Source organism: Piliocolobus tephrosceles, chromosome 3, assembly GCF_002776525.5.
Source record: "Piliocolobus tephrosceles isolate RC106 chromosome 3, ASM277652v3, whole genome shotgun sequence".
Lineage (NCBI taxonomy): Eukaryota > Metazoa > Chordata > Mammalia > Primates > Cercopithecidae > Piliocolobus > Piliocolobus tephrosceles.
The window spans coordinates 60,612,707-60,621,941 of record NC_045436.1 but is presented as its reverse complement, the minus strand read 5'-3'; positions in this window follow the sequence as shown (position 1 = coordinate 60,621,941).

The window sequence follows — 9,235 nt, the reverse complement described above, 5'->3', positions numbered from 1 at the left end:
TTGGTCAGGCTGGTCTCGAACTCCTGACCTCATGATCTGCCCACCTCGGCCTCCCAAAGTTCTGGGATTACAGGTGTGGGCCACCACGCCCAGCCAGTGGTTTGGGGTTTTTTTTTGAGATGGGGTCTTGCTATGTAGCTCAGGCTGGAGTCAGTGGTGTGATCTTGGCTCACTGCAGCCTCAACCTCCTGGGCTCAAGCAATCCTTCCACCTCAGCCTCCTGAACAGCTAGGACTATATCCAGCTAATTTTTGAAAAATGTTGGAGAGACAAGGTCTTGTTATATTGCCCAGGCTGATCTCAAACTTCTGGCCTGAAATGATCCACATGTGTCGGCCTCCCTAAGTCTTGGGATTACAGGAATGAGTCATTGTGCCCAGCTCTTGTGTTCATAGCTTCATGAAGAACTTTTGATTTTTTGTTGTTGTTGTCAGATTCCACCATCTTCTCATTATATTAATGAATGCCACCCACAATGAAAAATTAACATTTTCTGAACTAGAGAGAGTAAAATAAGGTAAGATACTAATATTGTTGGCCATTTTTTGACTATATATCAGCACCTGCAGCATATGCCATAGCATTTCCCATCTCATGTAAATGTAGCCTCAAAAAGTGCTCTTTTTTGTCCCACGCCTACATTGCAAAAAGATAAAAGTCAAAAACTTTAGTTTAAAGTTCATTTTTTAAAGTTTATGTAACCAACTTGTGACAGCTAGTATTATAACCAGAGATAACTCAAGAAAGCCTAGTTATGGTATACTGGAAAAAGAATAGCAGATAACTGCGGAATGCACCATCAGTGAGAAATGACTCTTTGAGCAAAAGTGTCAGGCAGTTCCAAAAGCAAAAAGGCAAGCTGCAAACAGCAGTAGGCAGAGGGCAGTCTTAATATGCATGCTGTTGTTTGAGAGGCCTGCAGAGTATCAATCTTTTCAGTTACAACATGCAGATACATAATACAGAAAACCTCTATGATAAAACCTTCTGGAAAGGAAAACTGACATGTGTACAAACAGAAAGATTTCAATGACACTCCAAAATATACTAATGTGAGTGGTGCGGCATTAAGTTCTATAGGAAAAACAATTGCCCTCAGAAATCATCCATTCGTTCATTCATTTAGCAAAGATTTACTGAGTATCTACTAAGTACCAGTCACTGATAGGTCCTGGGACCACAGAGATAAAGAAAATATGGTCCCTGCACTATAAATCTTGGGTTTTATTAAAACAAGGGCCATCTACATATATGCAAATGCATTCATATGTGCACCAAAAGATAGCACAAGAATGTCATAAGAAAAGCTGGAAGCAGTGGCCCGTGCCTGTAATCTCATGCTACTTGGGAGGTGGTGCGGGAGAATGCCTGAGCCTGGGAGTTTAAGGCCACAGTGAGCTATGATGACACCACTGCACTCAGGCCTGGGCAGTAGAGTGAGATCCTGTCTCTAAAAAAGAAATTAGAATTAAATTAAAGTTAAGCAGCCGGGCACGGTGGCTCACGCCTGGAATCTCAGCACTTTGGGAGGCCAAGGCGGGCAGATCACGAGGTCAGGAGATCGAGACCATCCTGGCTAACATAGTGAAACCCTGTCTGTACTAAAAATACAAAAAATTAGGCAGGCGTGGTGGCGGGCGCCTGTAGTCCCAGCTACTCAGGAGGCTGAGGCAGGAGAATGGCACGAACCCAGGAGGTGGAGCTTGCAGTGAGCTGAGATCGTGTCACTGCACTCCAGCCTGGGTGACAGAGCGAGACTCCATCTCAAAAAATAAATAAATAAATAAAACTAAAATAAATAAATTAAAGTTAAAAAAAAAAAAAAGAATTTTGTAACAGCTCTATTCATAATTCCCCAAACTGGAAACAACCCAAATGTCCATCAACAGGAGACTGGATAATGGGACAGCCATACAATGAAATACTATTTAGCAATGAAAATAAAAGCAATTGCAGCAACATAAATGAATTTTACAATGTTGAGTTAAAGAAGGTAGATATAAAAAATCCTATTGCATTATTCCCTTTATATAAGGTTTAAAAGTGGCAAAATGAATTTGATAGAGCACAGAATAAGGCTTAGAGTAGAGATGAGGGAGTAGTAACTGGTCAGTGTACAGAGGGTGCTGCTGGGCAGTTTTGTTTTCTGACCTGGGTGGTGGATACACAGTTGTGATCACTTTGTAAAACTTTATTGATTTACACACCTTTCAGCACTTATCTTACATTTCTAGTAAAGAGTACATTGAAAAATAAAAGCTACCTGTTTTAAGCAACATATTTCAATGTAAATTGTTGGGAGTGTTTCAAGAACCAATTGTTGGTCTCTCTGTGACTTACCTCAGTTTTCCTGTGCTTGGACTCTATCCAAAGGAAAATGGATGTTTGAAGATACAGCATTGGAAATATCGTTAAAGATCTTTAATAATTTTCTTCCAATTTTGAAAAATATCAACCATATTTTGGTCTACTCGTCGTTTAACAGCAGCTCTAGAACATTGAGAATTCTGCTAAGAACTTACCCTAACAGCAAATTCATATACAAAAATTTGGCTAATTTTTTAAAATCAAGTTCAGATCTCAAGTTAAATTGTTATTTGATGTTTGCTTTCTACATATTAAAATCCTACCAAGAGGTCAGTAGAGTCAATTCTGAGAGAAATCTAATGTGGGCACAAAGAAGCCACAGCCCCACCCAAACACTGTTTTGTTTTGTTTTTACATTTGAGTGCCTACCTGCCAATTACTGTTTATTAGCTTTTGCTCATGTGGGCAGATGCCTTGATAAAACCAAAATTTGTTATTGAACAATGTCAAATTCTCCAGATAGGTACGATGTTGGAGATAGCCACATAATTCATATCTGCCCAGGGCTAGGACCTTGAGTTGACAAGTTTTGCCAACCTTAACTAGTAAAGCTTAGAATTTCCACCAGGCCTTTTCACCTAGAAGTCCATGAGCATGTCCTCAGAATGAAATGTACTTTCATGGGCATTCTGGAGGTACAAGAACTACTCTGTTTCATTTGTATTCTAAGTGGCCAGGCTTGAGGACTCGTGCAGTCTTTAATTTATAAATAGCATTTTATAAAGCACAGAATTCCAAGAGGTAGAAAATGTTATGTTACAGAAATGGTGAATAAGTAGAAAATAAATAGTCCTTCAGCAATAGTGAATTTTGACAGGAAAACAATGCTAGCATAAGCCTATACTACATCATGGCTGCATGTGTTCTTTAAGTGTTACTATTGTATTTTGTTTGATTTAAAATAGAATGAAAAATTCTCAGCCTGTAAGTCCCAAGAAGCAGGCTGACTGACATCAATAGCATATGCCCCAGAATGCACCAAAGCAGACATTAAAAATATATTTAATTATGAAAAATTTCAAACGTACACAAAAGTGGAGAGAATGTGCCAATTACCCAGTTTCAGCAAAAATGAACATTCTATCAATCTTGCTTCATCTATCCCTTCCACCTATACCTATTTCCTTCCTTTATTTCTTTTTACCTCCTCCCTCCTTCCTTCTCTTTCCCTTCCTTTTTCTTGTCTTTCTTCTTGCTTCCTTTCCTGAAAAATTTAAAAGACAGTCTCAGACATGTAATTTCCTTTGTAAATACTTTAATAAACACCTATAATTTTTTGCTGTTGTTGTTCAGACAGGTGTCTCCCTCTGTCACCCAGGCTGGAGTGTAGTGGCACCATCACAGCTCATACAGCCTTTTAAAGGCTTAAACGACCTTCTGCCTCAGCTTCCCAAGTAGCTGGGACCACAGGCACCTGCCACCACAACCAGCTAATTTTTTTTTTTTTAATATTCTTGTAAATATGTGGTCTCCCTATGTTGCACAGGCTCATTCTTCACTTTTTTATGCATAAATTTGTTATAGAAACTGGGCACAGTGGCTCACGCCTGTAATCTGCTGGGCACGGTGGCTCACGCCTGTAATCCCAGCACTACAGGAGGCTGAGGCAGAAGAATCACTAGAGGTCAAGAGTTCGAGACCAGCCTGGCCAACATAGCCAAACCCTGTCTCTGCAAAAAACGCAAAAATAGCTGAGTGTGGTGGTGCGTGCCTGTAGTCCCGACTACTCAGGAGGCTGAGGCAGGAGAATTGCTTAAGCCCAGGAGGCAGTGGTTGTAGTGAGCTGAGATGGCACCACTGCACTCCAGCCTGGGTGACAGAGTGAGACCCTGTCTCAAAAAAGAAAAGAAAAGAAAAGAAGAAAGAAATAGAGAAACAGAGAAAGAGAGAGAAAGGGAGAAAGGGAAAGGGAGAAAGGGAGACAGAGAGAGAGAGAAAGAAAGGGAGGAAGGGAAGGAGGAAGGAAGGAAGAAAGGAAGGGAAGGAGGGAGGGAGGAAGGGAAGGAAAAAGAAAGTGGCTCATTTTTTTCTGTAAGATGTTTTATTCTGCATAGGGTAGACTGTCTCCTTGTGGTTATTTTACTTGTTCCTCTATCCTCTGTAAGTGGTAGTTAAATCTAGATATTGATTAGATTTGATTCATTTTTTTTTTTTTTTTAACCATCATGGCCATTTTAATCCTTAATTTGCTGTCATTTAAAATGCTTTTGGGCCGGGCGCGGTAGCTCAAGTCTGTAATCCCAGCACTTTGGGAGGCCGAGACGGGCGGATCACCAGGTCAGGAGATCGAGACCATCCTGGCTAACACGGTGAAACCCCGTCTCTACTAAAAAAATACAAAAAACTAGCCGGGCGAGGTGGCGGGTGCTGGGAGGCTGAGGCAGGAGAATGCCGTAAACCCGGGAGGCGGAGCGTGCAGTGAGCTGAGATCCCACCACTGCACTCCAGCCTGGGCGACAGAGCAAGACTCTGTCTCAAAAATAAAAATTAAAAAATAAATAAATAAATAAAATGCTTTTGGACTTTGCATAATTTTTTTTCTATATCTTTTTGTTGTTGTTGTTTTAGTTCTTACTTGATAGGATACTTTATTCTGTTAGCGGTCTTTTGTAACCACCCAATGGGTTCACCTTGCCCTCTGCCTAGACAGAGCTGATTTATCAAGACAGGGGAATTGCAATAGAGAAAGAGTAATTTGGCCAGTGGGGTGGCTCCTGCCTGTAATCCCAGCACTTTGGGAGGCCAAGGAGGGCGGATCACTGGAGGTCAGGAATTTGAGACCAGCCTGGCCAACATGGTGAAACCCCGTGTCTATTAAAAATGCAAAAAAAATTAGACAGGCATAGTGGCGCGTGCCTGCAGTCCCAGCTATTCAGGAGACTGAGGCAGGAGAACCTCTTGAACCGGGGAGGTGAAGGTTGCAGTAAGCCAAGATAGCCCCACTATGCTCCAGCCTGGGGGGACAGAGCGAGACTCTGTCTCAGAAAAAAAAAAAAAAAAAAAAAAGTAATTCATGCAGAGCTGGCTGTGCAGGAGACCAGAGTTTTATTATTATGCAAATCAGTCTCCCCAAAAACTTGGAGATCAGAGTTTTTAAGGATAATTTGGTGGGGGGCAGGGGGCAGTGAATTAGGAGTGTTGATTGGTTGGCTGAGGGATGAAATCATAGGGAGTTGAAGTTGTTTTCTTATGCTGACTCAGTTTCTGGTTGGAAGCCACAGAACTGGTTGGCAGGCCTAGGTGGGACCATCCAGTTGTTAGAAATGCAAAAACCAGGCCAGGCGCGGTGGCTCAAGCCTGTAATCCCAGCACTTTGGGAGGCGGAGACGGGCGGATCACGAGGTCAGGAGATCGAGACCATCCTGGCTAACACAGTGAAATCCCGTCTCTACTAAAAAATACAAAAAACTAGCCGGGCGAGGTGGCGGGCGCCTGTAGTCCCAGCTACTCGGGAGGCTGAGGCAGGAGAATGGTGTAAACCCGGAAGGCGGAGCTTGCAGTGAGCTGAGATCCGGCCACTGCACTCCAGCCTGGGCGACAGAGCGAGATTCTGTCTCAAAAAAAAAAAAAAAAAAATTTGTATTCCATTGGCTTAGATTTTAATTTTATACATATTTTATCTTCATACATGTTATGATTTTCAATACAGTAGCAGAAAACTCAGGTTGATTTTTCCTGTGCAAAACGAAAAATTGAAGATTGCACAAACCAGTTTTCCTGAAGTGTAAATAACTGAAGTCTTAAAGCAGTTGAATGTTCTGCTATAAAAAACTAGCATGTGTATATGTATACACACATATATATGTATATAAATATATATGTTGAAATATTTGCCTTAGTAAATCATCGGGATCTCTAAGAATGGTATCAAATGGAGAGTCTGGGAATTCTTATCAGGAATCCTCATAAACTCAAGCCCTGGTGAATAAAAATAATAGAATGAAGACCAGGAGTAGTGGCTCACACCTGAAATCCCAGCACTTTGGGAAGCCAAGGCGGGCAGATCAATTGAGCCCAGGAGTTTGAGACCAGCCTGGGCAACATGGCAAAACCTGTCTCTTCACAAAATACAAAACCTAGCTGGGTCTGGTGGTGTGGGCCTGTGGTCCCAGCTACTTGGGAGACTGAGGTGGGAAGACTGCTTGAGCCCGGGAAGTCAAGGCTACAGTGAGCCGTGTTCGTGCCACTGCACTACAGCCTGGATGAAAGAGCAAGACTTTGTCTCCAAAATTTAAAAAAGAAACCATAAAAATAATAAAAGTATAGAGAATATCATCAAAGAACAGAGGCTAGGAAGGGAAAATAGCAAGGCAATTATATATATATATATATTTATATATATGTTCATATATATATTTCAAGAAGCAATAGATATTTTAAGGATAAACTAAAATCTTTATAGTCTTTGCAAGGTATATTTTATTATTTCTTTATTTTGCATTAAAACTCTTAAAATTATAGATGAGGAATTGCAGAAAAGGAATCCAGCAAAATGGAAATATTTATTTTATGTCCTACCCTAAAGGAGAAACTATAAGAGGTAGAGCAGGTGGTAACAGCTGTAGAAAAGAGACCCTCTAGACAAATCCCAAGGGGTTTTGGAAGGAAGAAAGAGATGTTGGCTTGAGACCTGAGATGAAAAAACTAATGAAGCTGGTATGGAGCTTTAACTAGCCTGAGGCCTAATTGCTTCCTCAATAGGTGATGGATTTAGGGCAGCAGTCCTTAGAACTGGCTGCACATCAGAATAACTCAGGAAGCGTTTGCAAAGTATCCATGCTAGGTGAAACTCTCTGAGAGTAAGGTATAACCAGATGGAGGTGGGCTGAGGGCCTGGGCCTGGGCATTTTAAAATGTTGCCAGGAATTTCTTGTGTGCTTTCAGGATTTAGAACCACTGAGGTAAGGTTTTTCTCACTTGATGTGTTTGTTTTTGCAAGTTCAGCATCTGAAGATGTTTCTTTAGAATTTATTATGTGCAATTACTATATCCTGCCATTAGGTGAGTAATGATCCCATTAGTTCTTTGGGCCACGGTCTAACCAGGCTTAAAGTATGAGAAACAGAGAAAAACAGTAGCACACTCAAATTTTTTAAGGAAAAAGTAAAATAAAATATACTTTATTAAAACAGTTAAATACATTTAGGATTACAACCCTCTAAACTAATGTGTAAACTGAGCTTGAAAATCAGTCTGATACCTTCCTCACTAATCTGTAGTTGTTAGCGATCAATGTTTATTCTCAACTTGGTTATTCAAAACCAGTCTTCTTTAAAATGTTTCCTTCGTTCTCCAAATCCTTATCTTGGAGATAGGCCTCTTATATTAAACACTAGTATAGTCTTACATGACTGTTTCTATCCAAAAGACATTTCTATGTTCTGGAAAGAAAATTGAAATGCTTGTTCATTGTATCTTATCTCTTTAATTTCATTTTTTATGTCTTGTGTGAGCCAAAATATAACATGCTTTTTCCACGTTTGTAGTCATAAAACAGGCAGGACACGGAGGGTCACACCTGTAATCCCAACACTGGGAAGCTGAAGCTCAGGAGTTGAGACCAGCCTGGGCAACATGGTGAAACCCCATCTCTACTAAAAATACAAAAATTAGCCAGGCATGGTTGTGCATGTCTGTGATCCCAGCTACTTGGGGGGCTGAGGCAGCAGGATTGCTTAAGCCTGGGAAGTTGAGGCTGCAGTGAGCCATGTTCTTACCACTGCTTCAGTCTGGGTGATAAAGCAAGACCCGGTCTCAAAATATTTTTAAAAAGGCATAAAACAAACTTATTTCTGATCATGTGTCATGCAAAAGGATGTATTTATTTGCTATAAAAACATTGCATTTTAGAATAATATTTAATAAAAGAAATAATAGAAAATTACCATTTTGCAATCATCATACAAATAATTGATTCAGGCAGCAGTCATCAATGGATGCTACGATGCTTGAGTTCAAGTTTCACAGGATATTTAACTAGTCTTAAAGTACTTCCCACAAATTAGAATAACAAAGATAAAAGTGGTAACTTTATAGTGGAGAAACCTGGCAGACACTACTTTAACCAAGAAAGGACATTCCAAGGGCACGTGTCATCAGGACCTCCTGAGGCTGTGTCACTGGCAAAAAAAAATTAAAAAAAGAAAAGAAAAAAATAAGGATATACCAGTAATCATGTGCCTCCTGATGTGAAGCACCAAGAAGGATACATTATCGCCTAATACGGTGTTCCCACCAAAAATGCCTGAAACTGATCGTAAAAAAATAATCAGACCAGCCTGGGCACAGTGGCTCATGCCTGTAATCCTAGCACTGTGGGAGGCCTAGGTGGGAGAATCACTTGAGGACAGCCTGGGGAATATATCGAAACCCTGTCTCTTCAAAAAATAGGAAAAAATTAACTGGGTCTGGTGGCACACACCTGTAGTCCCAGCTACTCAGGAGGGTGAAGTGGGAGGATTACTTGAACCCGGAAAATCGAGGCTGCAGTGAACTGTGGTGGCACCACTGCACTCCAGCCTGGGCTACAGAGTGAGACCATGTCTCTTAAAAAAAAAAAAAAAAAAAGTCCAGTCGCAGTGGGTCACGCCTATAATTCCAGCACTTTGGGAGGCCGAGGCGGGTGGATTACTTGAAACTAGAAGTTCGAGACCAGACTGGCCAACAGAGAAACTCCGTCTCTACTAAAAATATAAAAATAAGTTGGGTGTGGTGGTGTGCACCTGTAGTCCCAGCTACTCAGGAGGCTAAGGCAGAAGAATCACTTGAACCTGGGAGGCGGAGGTTGCAGTGAGCCGAGATTGCGCGCCACTGCACTCCAACCTGGGAGACAGAGTGAGACTCCCTCTCAAAAAAAAAAAAAAAAAAA